The following is a 24,777-nucleotide window of genomic DNA, read 5'->3' as shown; positions in this document are numbered from 1 at the left end:
GGTTTAATCAACTTCATTTGGATACCTAACTTTTCCATTCAGTCAATAAGGAGATTATGGTGTCTTTGAATGCCTTCCAACTGGACTATATAAGGAACTTAAAGAATCATACAGGTGCTTTTTAAAGAATTTATAATCTGCAGATCAAATCTACAAACATAGGAAACCTTTGTCCTTACTTATGATTATTATTTCACCAGGACTGAGAATTAATGCCTAACTTTGGCATTTAAATATGGTGTTGACATATTGTCTCTGCTTTCAGGTGGAGTTTGCACTAGGTCACCTTCTGAAGTCCCTTCCAACCAGAATTATTCTGTAAACCTGCAGTTCTATGCAGAATGTGACTTATAGTGAACACTCATTATAGTCGACAAAACCCAGTCATTGCAGCCAATAGATTCTAAAAAGCTACTTATTCTTAACCTGAATTTGATATCTACGTTGGTCAGCTGAATAGTTCCCTGAAGTCCACTGACTATTGGTTGGCTCTCCACTGACTACAGTAGGCAAAGAGCTCTAGTTGAGTTGTCTGTTGACATCTATATCTATAATTATATGTCTGCACATGAGGAAAAACTCACCACCCTAAAAGGCGTTAAGTTATATTGTGGTTTTGGGGGAATCAGGTTTTGTCAGAATATAATTTGCAATCTTTGATAGAAGAGTTTGTAGACACGGACAAATGCAAACCAACTAATGAAAAGGAATACCAGTTACTGTTGTAGAGCTAACAAAAGTATTTTGGTTAAATTATCATAAACAAACAGGAATACGCTTTATTACAGTCAAACATAAGACAGAGCAGTAGGAAGGGGTCATACTGTGAAGTGTAAGTAACTGTATGGTGAAGCAAAGAGTCAAGGATTCTTTTTCTTGGAGTTTATAACATTGTAGGTCTACACACTTGAGCCAGTGTTCCTGGCAATTAATATCTGTATTTTAGGATAATCATCAGAAAAGTGTTATACGGAATAGGAACAACTATTCAAAAACAATCAAACCAGTATATTTTATTTCATAAATTATTTTGTCTCTAAGAAACTTTCAATAAGATTCAAGATATCAATATTAAAGAAAATCAAAGATTTGCATATTGAAGTCTTTCTCAGTATGAACATATTTTCAGGAGTATTATGCTACAGAGATGAAAATCATACTGAGAGTAAGTCAACTGTGTACAGAAGGTTAGGATGAAGTAAAGCTAACAATCCTATTAAAACCTATTTCTGTGAAATGTGATGCATTGGTTTTATTCTATAGGTCTTCTCAATGAAGAGCAACTCATGATAATGGAATTATTTAAAATGGTGAGCAACCAGGGAATGAATCTTCTGATGGTAGTTTAGATTCAATAACAATTACATTAGATGAAACTATGTATCCTGAAGACCAGTCCATTATTCTAAAAGTCTCAAAGATTTAAGATTTTTTCATGTATTCATGTATTCATCAAGTTAATTACAGATCACTGTAACAATCTAACTTCCATTGTTAAACAAAGAAGAATTTATTCTCCTTGACAATGTGTAAAGAAAAAAAATATTCAAATTATGCTCTGTCACACCTCTGAGTGGTTTTGTTGTTTTTGTTTTTGTTTTTTACATTGATTTCAATAACTTTGTCATTAGATAAAGGATGCATTCTTCTAGTTTCCAGTGACATTCATGGATATTAAAGACAAAATTAAACCCAAATTTCAGTATTAAAAAGCAACACTTTCCAAAATACAAGATTTGGATTAGTTAGGAAAATAGTAAGTAAAAGATGAAGATCAATTCAATAATAACAGCAAAACTACAGACAGATCCTGAACTGTTTGGCTGTTTGTGATTAAAATGAAATAAAGATATTTTAAAAGCATTGAAATCACAGGGGAAAAAAGGAGAAGAAAAAAAAGTAAACAAGAAAACTTGTGTATGTGTAGTGTAATTACCTACAGGACAGGTAAAATAAATACAGTATTTAATTTTTAAGTCTGCCTTAGGCCTCAAAATCTGTGTGTTTCCTAAAGGACGTTTTATCCTTAACAAATAAATAAATAAATTAGAATAAAGCAAAATAAGGTACAACAAAATAAAGTAAAAAAAAAAAAAAAAAAAAAAAAACAACAGAACAGTAATTGTGCCCTTTGACATTTTTTCCCTACTTAGTATTAAATGGACATTAAAAACAAAAAGAACCAAACAAAAAAATGCCAACAAACTCTATGTAAAATGAATAGTTATGCATTTCGTAAAAATCTTTGTAATCGTTTGGTTTGATGTTAGCTTCTTAAAGAAGCATTTTGTAAAGGTCTGTCTTAGAGATACTTAAAAAAAAATAAATCTCATTTTCATTGAAAATTCATTTTTTCAGAACTAGAAAAATGAGGTGGAAACTTTTAAAATATGTATTAAATAAAATATTAACAATAATTATTAATATAATCAGCTAGTTGTGTCATGGTCTTATAAAATCATTACAAGGAATGGAAGAACACTTGTCCATCATCTCATTACAAATTCCAAACTTGGTTTAAAATACTTAATTATATTGTTTAATTCTAGGCATATTAAAGAAGATGTCACAGAGATGTTTGGGTGAGTTTTTGTGTAGAGATTGTTTTTGAGTATGTGAAATTGATCAGCTACTTAAAAATGTCATGCTAATGCATAATTGAGATATTTATGGGATACAGGAATTATCAGGATTCAGCTTGATAGGTTATGTGATTAAAGTCTCATCTCCACTTGCTTGAAGGAGCACAGAAGCACAATGGTGAGGAGGAACCCCAATGGCCCATTCAGGTACAAAAACTACTGCCTTGGGCCCTCTCGATCTGTCCCAGGGTACCCTCAGCCTCAGGGACTGGGGGACACCACACAACAGGAGACAGTGGGGATGACTCCACAGACACCTCATAGACCAAGGAGGACCACTGCCCAGGGGTATGGGACTGTCGTGGTTTAACCTGGCAGGCAGCTAAACACCACACGGCTGTTTGCTCACTCCCTGTCAGTGGGATGGGGGAGAGAATCAGGAGAAATAAAGTAAAAGCTGTGGGTTGAGGTAAAGATAGCTTAATAGGAATGAGAAGACAGGGAGAAAGGAGAGAGAGAGAGAGAGAATACGCAAAACAAGTGATGCACAATGCAATTACTCACCACCAGCTGACTTATACTCAGCCAGGCCCTAGCTGCAGCAGCCTCCCCTTCCCATCCCCCAGCAAACTCCCTCTAGTTTTATTATTCAGCATGATGTCGCATGACATAGAATATCGCTTTGGCCAGTTTGGGTCTGCTGTCCTTGCTGTGTCTCTTCCCAGCTTCTTGTGTGCCCCCAGTGTCCTTGAAAAAAAGATGAAAAGTCCTTGACCCACTGTAAGCACTGTTTTGCAACAACTAAAACATTGGCATTATCAACATTATCTTTCTCCTAAATCCAAAACAGGGCACCATACCAGCTACTAGGAAGAAAATGAACTCCCAGCCAAAACCAGGACAGGGATTCATCATGGGATGCTGGGGAAGAGCATTTTGGGTCTGAATATGGGATGTTTAGGGAGGACTGAGGTTGTTTGGGGAAGGGAAAGTTTTGGTAAATGGAAGGACAAGGGGATGAAAAGGGCCAATCACCTGTTAAGAGTTGCTGCTCGGTACACAGTGCCTTGCACCCGATCAGCACATTCTGCCCTCTCATCGGACTCGATTTCTGATTCATGTCCTGGGTGAGGACTCTTTATTTTGCTGTTGGTGTGTGTGTGAGTGTGGGGGTGGGGGGGAGAGGTGGGGGGTTGATGCCAGCATCAAGAGTGGGATTACAGGAGCCCATGAATGAGGAATCTGTTGGGTCCGGGGCCTGGCTCCTGGTAAGCCTTGTGTGTCTGGTCCAGTTACTGGAGAGAACCATTTGCAGCTCTGTGTCTGTGTAGCTGTGTCTGTGTAGCTGGGAGAGACAGGGTCCCAGAGGCCAGGGGCTGGGTAGGCTGGGTGTCGAAGGTCACGTACTGGGGGGATACCTGTGTGTGTGTGTGTGTGTCTGTCTGTCTGTCTGTCTATCAGGAACACACGCTCAGCCACACTGCTGTCTGAACATGGGGGCATGGCAGCCTCTTATCTGTTGGGTTACTGGATTTGGCAGCTCCTAACACAACTGACCAATAAAGTGACAAAGAAAAAAAATATATTTTTTTCTATATTAAATTCTAAAATTTTAACTGAAATTATGATTAAAACATACCATGAACCTATGTTATTACATAGTAAAATATAGACTAAAACTTAGACTATTTTAGTTACTGCTTTGATTAATATAATAATGCCAATACAAAATTTTATTCAGGCATGGCTCATTTGCTGTGCTATTCTGTTTCCTTTTTGAAGATTGTTAGATTCACTTTTAATTTACAAATATGAACATTGACGCCTACAGGCTACAGCTCATGATAAGCTCCTGTCTTGACTCATCCACAACTTTTGCATACATCTCCCATTTCAAATCATTTTTAGAATGACGAATCCCCATATTGCAACTGGGGACCTGTGTAAGTTCATTCTGTGATCAATAAGATGTGAAACTAGAATATGGGCTTTCAGAGTCTCTGTGCATACTCAACTATCCTTTTAATCCTTAGGGTCATAGAAAACCTATCTTGCAGAGTCCTTAAGAAGACATTGTTAACTTTTTTTTTTTTTTTGAATAAGCTAATAGATCAAGAATTTGAATTCAAAACAGACAAAAGTCATACAGGGAACTGAAGAAAAAAAAAAAAAAAAGCAGTAGAAGAAGATTTCTGCTAAAATCCAGTGGAATTGTGTGATGTAGTTATGGGCAGTATAGGCAGATACTTCTTTGTCTCATTTATTTATGTACATTTCTTGATGTTTTGATTAATGCAAAAATTGCCTTAATAATCATTTGTAACCATTAGTAGAGATTCTAATCTCTGTGGAATACATCTACTGTGTATTACTGAAAAATCCACCTCAGATCCACCTCAAATTCAAAGCTACCATGTGATTTCATTTGTTTTATTTTGAAAGAAATGTAACATTGAATTACCTTATGATTAAACTGATTTATATTATATATATCATATATATAATCATAATTATGATTAAACTGATTTATACTGACAGACTATTAAAATCCACAAGCTTTTTTCTGTTTTTTTTTTTTTTTTTTTCTTTTGTGTGTGTGCTTAGGAAAGCTAAAGATGGCTTAAAATTGATTATAGCAATTTGTAGGTGCTATTTTGAAAGTTTCCATTTTCTAGTATTTAGCATTCCATTTGTCTGAAGTGAACTAGAGTGTTGTAGTTGACTTGTGTGTTGTTTACTTATTTAGATGTATTAGGAAGTATATGCAATTTGACCAAATATATAGGTACATTCTTTCCTATCACACTCCCTCCACTGAACTTACTCTTTATTTGCATTTGTATGAATAAGAGTAGAAAGCACTCTAAGAAATGGAAAAATCAATCAGGCTTCTATTTTACTGCATAGGGTATGTATTTTTATTTATTACAGAAAAAATATGAGCAAACCCTGACTGTTGTTTCTTCATCTAAAAGCAAATATATTGTGTATACGTAATATAAATGCTATTTTTTTCTAGACACTCATCTCTCTGGCACAATCTCATTAATTAAAATTTGTAGCAATAGAAATGGCTGCTCAACTTGCATTACTTCCCAGATATTAACTAGCAAAAATATATATTTTTAAATGGCACATGGGGGAAGAGGTAAACTTTCTAGTATTTGCAGAAGGTACAATAGGCTTTAATGAGTCACGGTAAGGAATGAACTCCAAGAGATGACATCCTGTCAGTAACTGCCTCCCACTTACAACAAGAAACACGAGCTCAGAAGTTGCCACTGGCATCAACTGAAAGATTACATTCATGAGAGAGCAAGCAAAACAGAGGAGCTGACACATAATAAGTGTATTATAGGTTAATAGAAAGACCCTGCATACCCTGCAGAAGCATTTTGAAAGCCATTACTTCATGTGATCACAACATGAAACTGCAGTTAACAAGCATGATCAACAGGTTACATTGCTTTATTCCTTGAGTACCTTGAAGGTGGTGACCATTGTATGTCTCATTACACCTGCTTAATAAAAGGATAATAAAGGAGTAGGAAAATGTGGCAGGGTCTCAGGCTGATGAGATGCTTTAATGACACTGTACACAAATTAAGAGTTTGGACTTGGCTACTGTTATCTGAATACGAAGGGCAAGTCCCAAGTACATATTAGGGTACTGCTTCATTATTAGCTTAAACTAGACCAAGGCTGCCTTTTTGTCAAAATAACACTCTCACTTTTCTCAGCTATAGTTTTTGCTGCCTCTCTTCAAGCAATGCTAGCAATCATATATCCCTACAGAGTCAAGATCAGCTAAGATTGAAAAACTAATCCTGGGAAAAATAAATAAACTATCAAAACAAAGAAATAAATGCATAAATAGCAAAGGGATCTGAGTCATCTGAATGCAAGTGCTGATATGCAAGAATGAGAACAGGAAGGAGCCCTTGTCAGAAGCAGACAGAGTAAATTTAACTTAAGCCAACTGTAAAATAGTAAGTTACCTTTTAAACAGCATACCAGAAGTCTACCAACACTTCTACCCGTTTTTCCCCAAACTACCCACAAAATATCTCTGTTGTTTCAGAACAGATTTATGAGTCTTTGCAAAATTCATGTAGACTCTGGAAAGAGTTCATTAATACCTATACTAACTTAAATGGAAAATTATCTATGATATCTATGTATGAACACTGAACAGCATACCTAAGAGAAACACATAGGCTTAACTCTTCAACTGGAAAAGTCAACATTAGATATATAAATTAGAATAGTTATATACCAGGAAGAAGGAGGAGGAGAGGAGAGGAGAGGAGAGGAGAGGAGAGGAGAGGAGAGGAGAGGAGAGGAGAGGAGAGGAGAGGAGAGGAGAGGAGAGGAGAGGAGAGGAGAGGAGAGGAGAGGAGAGGAGAGGAGAGACAGAAAGAAAGAAAAAGAAATAGAAAGAAAGGAAAGAAAGAAAGAAAAAGAAAGGAAAGGAAGGGAGGAAGGAAGGAGGGGAGGGAGGAAGGAAGGAAGGAAAATAAAGAAAGAAAGAAAAAAAGAAAGAAAGAAAGAAAGAAAGAAAGAAAGAAAGAAAGAAAGAAAGAAAGAAAGAAAGAAAGAAAGAAAGAAAGAAAGAAAGAAAGAAAGAAAGAAAGAAAAAGAAAAGAAAGAAAAAGAAAACGAGAAAGAAAGAAAGAAAAAGAAAGAAAGAAAGAGAGAAAGAAAGAAAGAAAATATAAGGATGCATTTCACTATATGCAGTGTTACAGCAACTATAATGGTTTCAGAATAAAAATAGCCAACTTGTTTAAAGTTATCCTTTGTAGAAAGCCATAAATTTTACTCAGACACATTCCAGTAAATTGCACTAACCATCAGTGTTTTGGACATAGATTCCTGTCATTCTTTTCTGTTGAATCTGTTGTACCTGAAACAAATACTTATAAAGCTTGAATACATGTACTTGCTAACTGCCCAGCATCCATTGGTGATAGCCCTGAACACTGAACTACAGAGGTGGTCTGCCTAACCTTTCTCTTACTCATCCATCTTCTTCCAGAGCCATGAACAGAAATTTGAACTCTGGTAGTATCAAGAGCTAAGCAGTTTTGCCTGCTTCCACTGACTTATGTCCTCAGACCTGACATGCAGTCACACTGTCATCTGACTCCAGACAACAAAGAGTAGCATCCAGACAAATTTCTAGTCAGGGCCAACCTGTGCAAAGTCAAAACAAATCCATCAATATCAATTTTAATTTGAACAGCAAACTGGTATAATTTACACAAGCCACTGTAATGCTCACAACAATAATAAATTAACTATGCAAATGATTACATTATGTACACGTATCAATTCAGTTTATAAACAACCAATCTGTCACACAAATCATGAGCTTCTTAGCTTTAATTGACCTGTCACAAGCCATTAAATTTCACACACAGGCAGTAGCAGAATGTCATGGACTTATCAGGCCATGAATTCCACTTTTCTCCAAGCCAGTTATTCTCAGTAGGGTCTCAGACACAATACTGAGGTCAAAAGATAGCGCTTTCAAAGGAAATTAAATCCTTATATAGGCATCTAAATGAATCTATCAACTTTTCAGAGAAATTCCAGACATTCTGAAAATTTGACTGATTTTGGTTTGACTTTCTGATATAACTGTCAACCACTAGAAGTTCTGTGTTCAAATTTTTTTGAAAAGCAAGGCTATTTCATTCTAAAATATGGATTTACTGCCCCAAATGATGTAATTATAAGAATACTGATCTTCTTTTCTAAGCAGCATACTTATATACTGCATGCAAATGTTAAAAATTATTATTTTTTAGTCATTGTATTTATTTTAATTGTATTTCATTCACATCATTTCTAACATACACAGAGAATAAGTACTTAGTACTGAGAATAAGGAATAACTGTTAAAATGATACATTCCATTAACAATCAGCTACACAGCAATTAAAAGTAATTCATGCAAGTATGGAAATAACTGTTATTAAAACCAAATTACAGGAATTTCTTGCCAGGGCAACCCCACACACACCCTCCCCCCACCCCCCTTCCCCCCACCGCTCCCTGTCATTCACAAAAGAAAAAAAAAAAACAAACAAACAACAAACACATTTCAACACTGAGAATGTATCCCTGACGTTTCTTAGTGTTTGTTTTAATTAATTTTCATGCTTCTTAGCTATGGCCACGTATGAGACATTTTTGTTCTTCCAAAAGGTGCTTGCATAAGTATTTGTGTATAAAATGATCTTTTGCAATACTGTATAATAAAGCACAGAGTATTTCCAAGAGGGGCAATGAAATCAGTAAGATCAGGCTCCATTTTGCTTGCTACCTAGTGCTGCTGAGTACAGCCGAAGCAAAGAAATACCTGTTGCAAAACTCTATGCAACAGGTCATAAAACTTTTGTCAAAGCAAAAGGACACTATTCCCAAAAGCCCTTAACAAACTTTTCAGATGAACAAGAAAATGAAGAGGTTATCATGTGCAAATATCTAGCCACATAATCAGCTTGGTAAAGTGCAATGAGAAAAAAAGACATTGAAAGCCCTCTGTAACCAACAGATTTTACTACAGCTTCAGTGTACCATATTCATACATATGCCAGACATATTTAAATTTTCCAGTACAATCTGATGACTCATTCTGACAGAAGAAAATACTAGTGACATCCTTCAGGATCCTTCTAAGAGGATCTTCTAACCAGAGAAACTATGCCTTTAGATATTTAATGCTATGTGTGCATCTAATTTCATTTTCTGGATATTCAAAGAAAATTGCCCATAAGCAATCTCCTCAGTGTATATGTATAAACTCTTTAGCTCTCACAACTGGCATTTGCCTCTAGATACTGTGAAACTTACATAAAGTAGCACAGTGCTTGATTCAGTCACTATAGACATAACTATTATCTTCTTCTGAGTTAAGATCACTGTGTTGCCATTCATATTCACTTTATTTATTAATAGGGAGTATCTAGGAAACTTTGAAAATAAAAGCTCTCCCTGTAACAAACAGTTTTATGTCCTATAATACTTTGATACTGTTGTCATAGGTGTAGTGAATTAATTTGTTGCCAGTCAATTCAAATTAAAAACAGATTTCTGTCTAACAGATATTCCAGTCAGGCCTAACAGAGGTAGGCTAGTCTTTCTTACATCCTACAGTTTGTTCTAAGCAAAGTGAGCCTTTTTTATAAGCATTTATATGTCTTGATGGTGAGTTTCATTCATGAACGCCCTGTAAAGTAAGTAAGCATCATATAAAAAAAGGATCAAGAATTTGTTAGATTCTACTATTTTTCACCATGGCAAAGAACAAGATACAAAATTTATGAATGGAGATACATTATTAACAACTAATACTCTGCAGTAGTACACTTGACACTCTTTCAATCATATTTCAGTGTTACAATATTTTTAATTCTGTTTTGGTGTGGAAAATTTCCTGCTTGAAGCTTGTTGGAACAACTTGAGAATCCACACTTAAAACTTGTATGTTCACAAAATAGACTTTCCTGATGTTTACTGGTAATATGCAAAACCTAAAAAGAGAGGAAAGAAATTTTATTCCATCATTTCAGCACCTGAGGAATAACCACAATGCTGTCATGCAGAGTAATATAATGGTGTTGATTTTGGAGGAGCTTATTTCTGTAATATAATGTACTGGGTTTATCTGGCAAGCTTTTCATAGTGGGGGGCTGCAAGGGTGGCTTCAGTGAGAAGATTCCAGCAACTGCCCCATGTTAGATAAGGGCCATTTTCAGCTAGCTCCAAAAGGGACCCATTGCTGCCCAGAACCAAGCCAATAAGCAATTTTGTTTGCACCTGTGTGGGAGCAGATTTAAGAAAGGGGAAAAAACTGCTGCGTGACAGCAGCTGGGAGAGAGAACCAGCCCTGCAGACCCCAAGGTCAGTGCACAAGGAGGGCAGGAGGTGAAGAAGTTCATCTGCGGCCTGTGGAGAGGCCCCTGGTGGAGCAGGTGGTCCCCCTGCAGCCCATGGGTCCCACACGGAGCAGATCTCCACACTGCAGCCCGTGAAGGAGGCCCCGGTGGAGCAGGTGGATGTGGCCTGGAGGAGGCTGCGGCCCATGGAGAGCCCCTGCAGGAGCAGGCCCCGGGCCAGAGCTGCAGCCCGTGGAGAGGAGCCCACGCAGGAGCAGGGGGTCTGGGGGGAGCTGCTGCCCATGGGGGACCCATGCTGGAGCAGTTGGCTCCTGACGGATGGACCCCGGGGTACGGACCCATGTTGGAGCAGTTGTTGAAGAGCTGCTGCCTGTTGAAAGCCCCCGCAGGCTCAGTTTGGGAAGGACGACATCCCGTGGGAGGGACCCCACGTGGAGCAGGGGCAGAGAGTGACCATGAAGGATCGGCAGAGATGAAGTGTTATAGACTGACTGCAGCCCTGTTGTGGTTTAACCCGGCTGGCAGCTAAACACCACCCAGCCATTCGCTCACCCTCCCCCCTCCCTCTCTGGGATGGGGGAGAGAAACGGGAAAGTGAAGCCTGTGAGTTGAGATAAAGACAGTTTATTAAGACAGGAATATAATAATAACAATAATAATAATAATGATAATAGTATAATTAATAATAACGTGTATGAAACAAGTGATGCACAATGCAATTGCTCACCACCCGTTGACCGATGCCCAGCCTATCCCCGAGCAGCCGGCCCCCCCACCCCGGCCAGCCACCCCTATATATTGTTTAGCATGACGTCAGATGGTATGGAATACCCCTTTGGCCAGTTTGGGTCAGCTGTCCTGGGTCTGTCCCCTCCCAGCTCCTGCTGCACCCCTAGCCTGCTCGCTGGCAGGACAGAGCGAGAAGCTGAAAAGTCCTTGGCTTGGTGTAAGCACTGCTCTGCAACAATTAAAACATCAGCATGTTATCAGCGCTCTTCTCATCCCAATCCAAAACATAGCACCCTACCAGCTACTAGGAGGAAAATTAACTCTGTCCTAACTGAAACCAGGACAAGCCCCCATTCCCCTGTGCTGCTGGAGGAGGTAGAAGAGAGTGTATGGGAAGAAGGTGGATTTAATTTGTTGTTGTTGTTTTTCTTACTGCTGTAGCTTGTTAGTAATAGGTAATCAATTAATATAATCATTTTTCTGAGCCTGTTTTGTCCATGACGATAACTGTTGAATGATCTCACTGTCCTTATCTCAATTCTTGAGTCCTTTTCATCATATTTCCTTCCCCTTTTCCTTTGAGGAGGGTGAGAGAGTGGTTATAGTGGAGCTCAGCTTCACAGTTGGGTAAAACCACCACACCTAATTTACTCAACCTCCTCTATATGAGGTTCTGAGAATCACAGCAAAGGTAAAAAAAAAGAGAATTTGTCAGCAATTCTTTCTTGTATGCATGTTTTCTCTTTGTTTTGTTTGTTTGTTTTCAATGAAGATCTGAAAAGATCAGCTACTATTTTGAGTATTTTTTTTCTACAAAATAAGAAGCTTCCCTCCAAGCGCTATTTTCAGTGTTGTTCATGAAGGAACTCTCAGCAGGTTTGCTGATGATACACAACTGGGAGGAGTGGCTGATACACCAGGCTGTGCTGTTATTCAGAGAGACAGGCTGCAGAGTTAGGCAGAGAGGAACATCATGAAGTTCAACAAAGGCGAGTGCAGAGTCCTGCACCTATGGAGGAATAATCCCATGAACCTTACTAATGCTGAGTAGAATGGAAGGATCAGATTATTGAACAGCAGATTCATGCACAGATACTAAGGAGGAGTAGCAGGAATATCCCTCCCAAAACAACTTGGTTACAGGACTACACGTGTAAAGACAACAATGCTCACATACTCTTCCTAACTAGTCAAAAAAAATGATACCTAGCTAAATAGACAGTCTGACCCAGATGGATATTAGAAGGCTACATGACTGAATATCAAAATATGGACAAAGATATGAAGGTAAAAACTATTTGTTAAGTCAGTTCTTGTTTTCCCCCTTTTTAAAATTGCTGACAAAAAATATGTTTATTTTCTCATTGAACCTTCAGTCTAAAATTTATTCCCTTGATATTTAAAATATATTTTATGTGCAAAAAAGAGCCATTCCACCAATAGTTTTAATATTTGTCTTGTGTTTGTAATTTTTTTCCCTATCTCTTCACCCAGGGAGAAAGCAAAGAAAGGAAGTAAACACAAAGAAATGCAAAAGATAAGCAACCTAACAGTAGCCTATATTATTTTTTCTGCTAATGATTTTCTTACATTTCAGGACATGATTTTCTGTTGAATTCCCAGCACATATACACACATCAATCACATATATAATGTCAAAATTTATTCTGTTGTAGCAAGCACTGGCATCTGAATTACTACAGCTATTTCAGATACCAGTATGTATTTGTTAACTTTTGTCAGACATTGACTTTTTAATGACAGCATCATATATTTCAGAGAACAGCTCAAAATTCAAATTGGGATTCTATTTTTCATTTCCCATAGTTTGGAAGGGTTAAAATTTAAGATATGTTTTGGTAGATTATAAAGATGATGTTCAAACAGAGCAGGAGAAGTAACCCATAAATTTAATAACTGAATTTGAAACACTCTAGACAAACGTTGAGTGATTCCTGTTGACTTACTGCTAGTCAGCAGTAGAGTACTAAGAAATGTTTGTAAGAAGCAGCTCTCTGTCCCAGGAGATTAGAAGAATTTCTGTATGGTATATAAATGCCCTATAGGAACAATACCTAGAGGGCAGTGTTGAGGTTGAAACTGATAGAATTATGATTATTTTTAGTAACTTAGTCCATCTTGGAGAAAACAGATACATTTGTACTAATACATTGTGTTCTGGTCCTGTTCATAACAGAGTAAGGAATCCCCTTCTTTTCAGAGACCGTTAATGGAATTTCACTCCTGGCCATAGGCTTGGATTTATTTTATGTCTCTTAGACATATTAAAATCCATAGAATGTACAGAAAAGAGTAGGTGAATAAGGGCACTTTCTAGCAGTATGAGTTATAGGATATGTTGAGTTTTAAGTCATTAAAATCTCATTGATAATAACACAAAAAATCATTTTACAGTACCTCTTTATATTGGTTTTCATATATATATTCACATATATAATATTAATTAATAACCAATAATTATTCATTACCTAGAGTATTTGGGAAAACCATGTGAAAAGAGGATTTGTCGTACTTGCTTCTCTGGTACATCATACAGAAGATGTGGTCTCAGGCTCCATCCAGAAAAATAATGTAATTTTTACCACTATAGACAAAGAAAGACTAAACAGCAGTGGTTTCTTGACAACCAAACTCTTCCTGAACCTGTCTGTTTTCTGAAATATGGTTTACAATAGCTGAGGTTTTAGCCCTCATCTCCATTCAAAATCACCATAGCTGCTCTGGGCAGATTCTTGTTCATATAATGTAAGGAGTCTTTTCAGAAAAGAAACACTTCGTGCTTATCATTAATCTGCAGTGATCTGATTTGCAATATGCTTAAAGCACTCACAGTAAAATTTATAGTAAACCAGTATGCACTGCTGTTTAACTTCTGAAAGGATTGCTTCCTGATCATGTAATGATGCATGATAGCATTTACTATTTAATCCCAAGGAAATTATTATATATATTTTTCAGCAATTAATATTTTACATAGGCAGAATAAAAATTTTAGTACAGTTGGTTAGCGTGGGAGAATTTGCTCATGCAACCCTATGTCTATAATCTAATGACATAATAACCTCTGCATTTGACCATCTTATATTCCAATGTCATATTAACAATTTTCATAAAAATGTCCTAAAAACACAAAGACCTAGAATCTAAATATTTATTCTAGTGAAACATTATAAATAATTTAATTTCTGTGCTCCTTTACATTTTCAGGTAGCTAGGCTTGAAGGCTTAGTTTAATGAGATCTGATACAGTACATTTATTGTATTCATGTAGCATATAGAGCATGAATAAACCACATTATTGCAAGTGCATTTTGAAATAGCAGGAGTATTTCGTTATCATTACCTTCAGCTCTGATGGTATAAATGTAAATCTTCACTTCAAAAGCTCTTTTTTTTTTTTTAATGGATATTTTATATTATTTCTGTCTTTTTACTAAAAAGGATATTAGTACAAAAATACACCTAATGTACAAATATGGATTTTTTCCCTGCACAGATTATCTTGATGTAACTTAGCTGGTCATTAAAATTAAGTGTGTGTGTGAAAGTGAATCTATGAATCTTTTAAATAGTATTGGCTGAAAAATGCAAACACAAACTAAAGGTATCAGTCCCTAAAGATAAAGCTGGCATTGAAAAATTAATGTTTGCAACCAAAATGGCATAAAGCCATTTAATTTTGTAAAGCATTACATGTAACTGTGGATACATAAATACAACAGAAATGTTTATATCATTTTATAGCACAAACCCAAAAGCCACAATACTATGAACAATCCATTTGATATAATTATGAATGTCATTTTCTACTCCATAGAAAAGTTTTTTGCATACAAGTATTAATTAATCCTAACTCTCATGAATAAAAATAAAATAAGGAAAATTATATTTATACATCTTTGAAGCACAGCAAAATTTAATTCCTTGTAGACAGCAAATGTACATATGCATTCATCTCTTTCGGGCACAAAGAAAGTAGACAGTCAAGATGAGGAAGAGTCAACAGCAAAATCTAGATTATATCCTGCATTCAAAATCTAGATTATATCCTGAACTAAAAACTCAGCTATACTTCACATAAGTGCCAAAGTCTGCACATGATTGAAAGACCTAAGCCAAATTAATAACACTACAACATGATAGTATTGATTCAGTAATTCAGCTATGCCATGTGCTCTACTGCTAAGGCTGGATATATAAATAAGTCACTGACACATATATATATCTTAAGCAGGTATCAGCCACTGGGAATATAAGTATCTAAATTAAACGTCTTTCCAGCAGATGAATACCTGTAATTTTCAAAGAAATTCAAGTTCCTGGGTGATATAGATATATATAAATCCCATAGGAGAATCTTTTTTTTACCAGGATATTTGGAAGAGATTGTTTGGAAAGAAAATGGCAAATTTTGCTCAAGAGACATCTCTTGTGTTCATTGTAATTGCATGGTATCACTTTAGCAAGAATTTTATTAACATTATTAGTCTTTGTTTTATTGAGATAGGAAACTTGCCCTTTCCGCAGTGGGTAAGATCAGTATCATTAGAAACTGCTTAACCTCTCGTGTCTTTTCTAGAGGAACAAACTGTCAGACTAGTAAGTCTGAATTTAATCGTAGTCTCTGAAGACTGTATTTTCTATGACACAACATTAAAACTGAAAACCCTTAATACAGAACTGGTCGTATGAATTGTCAGTTTATTCTTGTAAGATGCATTGGAGGAGGTGGAATGTTACTGAAATGTTAATGAACTTATTCCTTAGAAAAAGAGGGCAAATTCTTCAGATCTATGAAGCCCAATCCTAACTGTTCTTTTACTGATGTTAGGGAAAAGGAACTGACCAAAGTTTTAAGCAAGATACAGGAACTTTACCATTGCTTGAATTATCTAGAGTAACTGCATCTACAACTGTGACTGAATCTCTGCCTTCATCTTCTTCCTTGGTTCATCATAGTTTATTTCCAATTACAGTGATTTAATAGACTACAACCATTTACAATACATTAACATACAAAGGAAGAAATTGATTGAGAAAGCCTCAAATCAACTTGGAAAGACGAAGGAAAAAAAAAAAAAAGTTGATCCTTTTTACTTAGAATCACAGTTCTGTGGATAATATCAAATGACTGTGGCCTGTCACACATACTAAAGCCACAAGAAACATTAGAAAAATATTAAGACAAACATAAAAATGTGTTCATTCATTCATTCATTTATTCAGTCATTCATTTGTCCATCTATTTATTTTACCATAACAAAGTCTACGAAAATAAATTATTTTGATTCATTCCCGCCTCTTGTACAGTGTTTGATAGTGGAAGTCCAAGAGTCTATGAAATGTGCTGAGAATAGGAGCACAGAATAAATATAGGGAAAAACATTTTTCCTCTTCTCTTGCAGAGTTTGTGGGTTTGCTTTCTGAGCTAAATCCCCCACTCTTGGGATGAGTATTCTAGCCAATAGGTAGGCAATATATGTACATGAGAGAAGAGGTTTCAGCTTCTTAATTTGAGTTTCAGTGAATGCTGTAAATTTTTATACACCATTGAAGGTCCCCAGAGGGGTAGAACTTCAGTTTTCTTCAATTTTTTTTATTTTTTATGTTTTTCCCTGCAGTCTATCTGCCTGAGGTAACCTCATCATCCCTTTACTTTTTGTCAGCTCCTTTTAGGAAAGCCCGTCTAGGCAATGACACTCTCACAGTTAGGTGCCAAAGCCAGCACTGATTTTCACCAAATGAGCTGGATGCTTTAGTTTAAAGGTATTCTAGAACTGAACATCACAATCCTTAGCCTTCTTTATTACATGCCTATTTGATGCCTGTTTAACAGGATCTAGCTCCTGACACCAAGTGTGAGAACAGAAGTAATGATGCTTCAGCCTGTTCTATCTGTGAAATAAAACAAATTAGGTGAACAGCATGTTATGGAATCTTCCCTATGAATTTAGGGATAAAACTGTGTTTTGCTTTTCCACTGCACAGGTAACTGTGTTTTAAAGTTCGTACACTTTGTTGTTGTTGTTTTGTCTGCTTAAAGTACTGCTTTACTCAATATCCATCCTCACATATAGGACATAATTCCACTAAGAGAATGGAGTGACAAAAGCAAATACTTGATGAAATTATTCTGTGGTATACTCATCATTCAGCCACCTATAAAAAACTGCTCTCACATAGCTTATTAATGAATCAAACTGACCTCTCTGACATTTTAAACAAATTTGTTCCATGTCCTCCCCGTAGCCTTCAGTTATAGGATTTTTTCTTCACCGTATTAACTGGTACCTCCTCTTTGGCAGAGTACATCATGTGTCTAAACACTGTAGAGTAATTTATGTAACTTGCATTTTTTCTGGTTAGCACTTCAGGTTCAAGGTTATTTGACTACTAGAAACATTCTTAATGTCAGCAACAGCCTCAGCTGACAGCACAAATTGTACCAAGTATGCTGGCTTTTTCAACATCCTCTTAGCAGCAGAAATATTAGTGAACTTTTCTTGTCATCAGAAAAAAATAATAATATACTGATAATCAAGCCCAACAAAAGGAACCTGGAAATGTCAGTCCCACCTCCCAGCAGGTACAGTTTTACCTTTGTGTTCTAGCTCCAGCTTGAAATTCTGACTTGAACTTGTCAAATATAACGCAAGTCCAAATTGTCCCTGAGATTTGTGAAGCAAGTTCTGTCTCAGAAGAATCACTTTTCTTTACCTCATCACTATTAGTTAAGAGTTTACGGTATCACTATAAAATGGCATTGGAGTTCAAATACCAACCCACATGGAAAAGTTACATGTTCCAGACACAGAAGCTTAGTTCACCAGCTCTGAACTACATGTGTCTCTGGATATTAAAGCCATTTAATTTTTTGAACTAGGTGGTACATTTTTGTAAAGCCCCAGTTTTTGAGCTAAGCCTTAATAAAAGGAAATCAGTATCTAATCTTATGCACTACGGTAGTGCAGAAGAGCATGGAACATCAGCCTATTTAGCCTGCTTAAAATCAGCCTTCATGAATTTTCCTATTATGTGAAAGAGAAAAAATTCAGTTGATAAAAAATACACTAAGAAATTTTAATTTTGGCTAAGAAAAAAATGAAACATGAAGAATATTTATAGTGAGACTTCCTTAAGAATTTTAATCTTATGATTGGCAGAAGTTTTTAATCAAGAATCACTCCTACTAAAGTGACTGCAGCTGAGCATTTATATCACATAAAATGATTAACAAAAACAGAGTTTCATGATCAGCTTATCTGCTTCTAGAATACTGTAAAGACATACCCTAAGGACATATCTTCTTAGCTGGAATGATGCAGAAAACAACCTGTGAACAGTAGATTAAATGCTTGCATTCCCATTAAATACTATATATCTCAATGTTTAAAGATATCTGACACATTTTTGCATTAATATATATAAATTACATATATACATTTATGCTAAATAAATTAGGACAACATTAGAAAATACAAAGTGATCAACACTGTATTTCAGATAACACTGCACATCAAGTAACAGTCTAGTGATGCTTCCTCCTATCTGTTTTCCATTCCACTGCATGCTTTGTCCCATCTAACCATGACAGTATATAATACCCAAGTATCCTTACTCTTCAGTTTTTTTCCTCAACCGTGAAAGGAGACAAGCAATCAGAAACCAAATGATCATACGTCCTTACTGCACAGGATTCAAAGCTGTTAGAAAGTAGACTGTCCCACAAACTTTTAGTTCCTTACCTGCAGGTCTGTCTGTGAACCCCACAGGAAAGGATGCAGAGTTATATATAACTGTACTGCATCACTGCCTTGCCACCATCAGCTTTATAATGCCCCTCATTTAAGAAGCTGAAATAGACTTCCTATTTGTTTCATAATTATACTCCAGGGCATGCTGCCTGAAGTCACTCCTAATTCTGAGCTGGTCTATATCCAAATGAAAATACCACTGGATCTTCCAGTTTTCCAAAAGAAAACAATAATGTGCATACATAGAATGAGTTTTTTATGAAGCTGGATTAATTTTCTTCAGTTATGAAAAAAAGTGTATAAAATAATAAGCAGTAGTGTAAAGTTCTGTTTAACAGTTATGGTAAATTGAGGGTGATGTGTTAGAATGCTATAGATCATTTTAAAAGGTGGAAACGAAAAGAAATGTAGCTTTTTAGAATTTTAACTGTAAAGTATTTGCATCAAAATCATGAAGTGGAAATAAATAATCATGTTCTGACTTGATTTTTTTTCTTTAATTTTTATGTGTTCATTACTTACTTCTGGTTTATGGACTTCTGCTTGATAAAGTACATCTTTCCATGTATGTCTCATTTTTAAACCTAGTGAGTATTTCTATGCTAACATGATAATTTTGTAGTTTAGTTGACGTCACAGTGATGCCTGTGAAACAGCTTAGGCAGCTTAGGATTTGTATTCTCTTCTACCCATTTCTCTTTCATGAACATAAAAAAAAAAGAAAAAAAAAAAAGTCTTTTAACCAAAACCAATAGATCACAAAAAAAAAAAAAAAAAAAACAACAAAACAAACAACAACAACAACAAACTTTTAAGATGTATTAACGTGTTCCAAGAAACTCATTCCAAATAAGTACTCTTTTTATGACCCAAAGCAAAAATATGTTTCCTTCACAGAACTGTTTATTATATTGCTTGTATACATTGACAGACAGCTGGATGGGGCAATACAAGAAAACTAAGAGATCATATTTTTGAATGTAAATAGTGGTATTAACAAAGTAATTAGGTAAATGTTGTTTGTCTAAAGGTTGTTACAACAAATTTCAGACATATTTCAGGAAGTTACTGAATGACTTTTCTGAGCGTCTTGGAATTCCACACAACTGTGAAATGCAACACGAGGCAAAGAACAGCAGTGTTTGAAATTAAGGAAGTGGTAAGTTAAACTAGATCTCAGAGCTGGTTGAAATACCATCAGACAATATAAGACGAGTATCAATTTATCTAAACTTAAACCTTAAAAGAGTTCCGGAAACCTAGTTTTCCTTATTTTTAAGGAGAGAGAACATTTTAAACTTCCTTAATACTTTTGAAAATGGTATTTTGCTTAGATAGATTCCTGTAAGTCAACATCTTTCTTGTATTGGGGAGCTCAAAACTTGACACATCACTCCAGATGGGATCTCACAAGTGTGAAATAGCGGGCAAAGATCATTTTCCCACACCGATTAGCTACATTCTTCCTATTGCAGCCCAGAATGCTGTTGGCCACCTTTGCTGCAAGAGGAAACTGCTAGATGATGTCCAGCTTGGTGTTCACCAGTGTCCCCAGGTCCTTTTCTGCAAAGATGCTATCCAGCAAGTCACCCCCAGTAGTGCATGGGATTATTTCTGCTTAGTTGCAAGACATTTGTCTTTTCTAAATTTCACAAGATTCCTGTCAACCCATTTCTCCAGTTTGTTCAGGTCTCACTAGATCTCTGCTTTGCTCTGCCCTGCCCCAATCACTCTCTTGCCACCCTTACTCCCATCCTCATTTTGTCTCAGCCAGAGACCTGTTGAGAATACACTCTATTTCATCATCCTGGTCATTAATAAAACCACTTAATAATAATTAAGGCACAATTTTCTTTGGTTGCCCCAAGCTGGCTTCTCTCAACCTGATTTGTACAATTCTCATCTTTTTTGAATAGCATCCATTATATTTTACTGTGGACTCCTTCCTGGATCTCCACTATTCTCTAGTTTAATGATTCTAAATGTATCATTCCATTTCAGAAGTGCAAATGTATTTTCCATACAGAATCACAGAATCGAAGGGGTTGGAAGGGACCTCGAGAGATCATCGGGTCCAACCCCCCTGCCAAAGCAGGCTCCTTAGAGCAGGCTGCCCAGGTAGGCGTCCAGACGTGCCTTGAATATCTCCAGAGAAGGAGACCCCACAACCTCCCTAGGCACCCTGTTCCAGTGCTCTGTCACCCTCACCGTGAAGAAGTTCTTTCACATGCTGCTGCGGAACTTCCTGTGCTCTACCTTGTGGCCATTGCCCCTTGTCCTGTCCCCATAAACCACTGAGAAGAGGTTGGTTAAATCTCTCTGTCTCCCACACCTCAGGTATTTATGCACATTGATAAGATCCCCTCTCAGTCTTCTCTTGTCCAGGCTGAACAGACCCAGGTCTCTCAGCCTTTCCTCATAGGGAAGATGCTCCAGGCCCCGTATCATCTTTGTGGCCCTCTGCTGGACTCTTTCCAGGAGTTCCCTGTCTTTTTTGTACCGGGGAGCCCAGAACTGGACACAGTACTCCAGGTGAGGCCTGACCAGGGCGGAGTAGAGGGGGAGGATCACTTCCCTTGACCTGCTGGCCACGCTCCTTTTAATGCACGCCAGGATCCCATTGGCCCTCCTGGCCACGAGGGCACACTGCCGGCTCATGGTCAACCTGTCGTCCACCAGGACCCCCAGGTCCTTCTCCTCAGAGCTCCTCTCCAGCTGGTCGTCCCCCAGCCTGTACTGATACATGCGGTTGTTCCTTCCCAGGTGCAGGACGCTACACTTGCTCTTATTAAACCTCATTTGGTTTATTCCTGCCCATCTCTCCAGCCAGTCCAGGTCTCGCTGAGTGGCGGCAAAACCTTCTGGCGTGTCAGCCACTCCTCCCAGCTTTGTGTCATCTGCATACTTGCTGAGGGCAGACAGTATTCCCTCCTCAAGGTCGTCGATGAAGATGTTGAACAAAACTGGACCCAGCACCGACCCCTGGGGAACGGCGCTAGTCACAGGTCTCCAGCCTGACTATGAGCCACCAATCACCACCCTCTGAGCTCGGCCAGTCAGCCAGTTCTCAACCCACCTAACTGTCCACTCCTCTATCCCACAGTTCTTCATCTTTGCTATCAGGATATCATGGGAGACGGTATCGAAAGCCTTGCTAAAGCCTTGCTAAAGTCAAGGCTTACATACATTATTCTAAATCTCTTTTGAAAGGCACTAGACAAGAGGTGTAACTTAAGTACAGAAAGCTGTTTCAGCAGAACAGAATATCACAAACCAGACACAAATATAAGGAAAACAGAGTTTCAGCATAAAGAGTGAACAGGTGAAAAATGTTTGCTTAGAGTTGATCAAAATTATACAAAAGGAAATATAAAAAGAGACATTAAAATGAACTCCATATGGCTATACCATTTTCAGTATTCATGGATGTAGCATAACCCCCCCCCAGAAGTTCAGCCACGCTCATGTTTAGATGTGATGCTTTGGATACTTCCCTTTTGACTTCAGTCAATGAATCGATCATCTCAATATTCCCTCTACAGTCAAAGAAAAAAGACAAATACTTCCAGAGAGTGTTTTATATCTAAAGTGGACTTGCCATGTTGAAGGCATTGGCAAAATGCTGCAACTTGGTTTCACTTAAAAGTCTATGAGACTACACAGATATCCCCTTATCTATGATAAGGGGTTTGTAAGGATCTGAAAATTTGTGGAAATACTTTTCTGTGAACAGATGAAGACTTTAAAGCAGTCTCTTATCTGACGACATGCTAATGTTTTTGTCATATCTTTTTTTTAAATCTAAACTTGCTGCCTTCCAGTTCAGCAAATTTAACATCTATATTAGTATATGTTGTGGTTTAACCCGGCTGGCAGCTAAACACCACACAGCCGTTCGCTCACCCTCCCCCCTCCCTCTCTGGGATGAGGGAGAGAAACAAGAAAGTGAAGCCTGTGAGTTGAGATAAAGACAGTTTATTAAGACAGGAAAATAATAATAACAATAATAATAATAATAGTGATAATGATAATAGTATTAATAATAATAATGTGTAAGAAACAAGTGATGCACAATGCAATTGCTCACCACCCGCTGACCGATGCCCAGCCTATCCCCGAGCAGCCGGCCCCCCCACCCCGGCCAGCCACCCCTATATATTGTTTAGCATGACGTCAGATGGTATGGAATACCCCTTTGGCCAGTTTGGGTCAGCTGTCCTGGGTCTGTCCCCTCCCAGCTCCTGCTGCACCCCTAGCCTGCTCGCTGGCAGGACAGAGCGAGAAGCTGAAAAGTCCTTGGCCTGGTGTAAACACTGCTCTGCAACAATTAAAATATCAGCATGTTATCAGGGTTCTTCTCATCCTAATCCAAAACATAGCACCCTACCAGCTACTAGGAGGAAAATTAACTCTGTCCTAACTGGAACCAGGACAATATAGAATTGGGGGGGGGGGGGGGGGGGGGGCGGAAATTTATATCATAGAATATCATAGAATCATAGAATATCCTGAGTTGGAAGGGACCCTTAAGGATCATCAAGTCCAACTCTTGATACCGCACAGGTCTACCCAAAAGTTCAGGCCATGTGACTAAGTGCACAGTCCAATCTCTTCTTAAATTCAGACAGGCTCGGTGCAGTGACCACTTCCCTGGCGAGCCTGTTCCAGTGTGCAACCACCCTCTCTGTGAAGAACCCCCTCCTGATGTCGAGCCTAAATTTCCCCTGCCTCAGCTTAACCCCGTTCCCGCGGGTCCTGTCACTGGTGTTAATGGAGAAAAGGTCTCCTGCCTCTCGACACCCCCTTACGAGGAAGTTGTAGACTGTGATGAGGTCTCCCCTCATATGTAGGAATAAGAACTGGAACTGTTAGTGTACATAAGTCATAAAAATGATATTACCATAACACTTTTTCATATATTTCATTGTTTTGTTCTGTATAGTTGCACAATGCCTGCCCTTATCTATCTATGAAGTTACTATTATAATCATTGAAATGGGGCTACATTTTCCATTTGTGTCTATGAGATTATATATCTATCCATAGTTACTGTATTAACAGTTTCTAAAACAGGATAAAAAGACAGTTATATAACTGCTTCTTATTTGCAACTTCCCAAATAAGCTACAGCAGAAGGAAATTTACAATAACTTCACTCTCCGAGCTATTGCTGAAATATATGGAAAATAAAGATGACAAAAAAAAAAAAAGACTTTTAAAACTATTTTATTCTAAATCCACTTCTTAAATAATATTTTTTATCTTTATTCACAATGGAACAATATAATTAGTAAATTTACCACATTAAATGGTCATAAATCATCTCTGATAAGTTCAGTCAAAAAAAGTCAGATACTTGTAGAAAATTAGTGCTGCAAGTGAAAATTTAAATAAATATTAGGATAATAAAATCAACAAAATATTATTATTGTTTTTAAACAATATACCACAGACATTATACATCCATCACATCCTAAACATTTTTTAAAATAAATCACAGACACAAGCATTCTTACAGATATAAATACAGAGTATAGCATTCCTGAATATTATTGGTGTGAGTGTCAAATTATGCACCTCATCATTTTCCATTGTTTCAGTCATTAAAATTTGCTTTATGTGCTTTACTGGGAGCAAATAGAGAATGTGTGTGCTTTTAGCAAAATATCCTCTGAAAGAAAATGGTGAAGAAATGTGGGTGTAACATTTAACTGGCACAAATGAATTATTCCTACCACTGTCCCTGAAGAATACTTAGAAATATGTCTGGCTTGTACATGAAGT

Source organism: Anser brachyrhynchus (assembly GCF_964034855.1).
Source record: "Anser brachyrhynchus genome assembly, chromosome: 3".
NCBI classification, from domain to species: Eukaryota; Metazoa; Chordata; class Aves; order Anseriformes; family Anatidae; genus Anser; species Anser brachyrhynchus.
The sequence above is the reverse complement of the archived record's forward strand: the minus strand, read 5'-3'. Positions refer to the sequence as shown.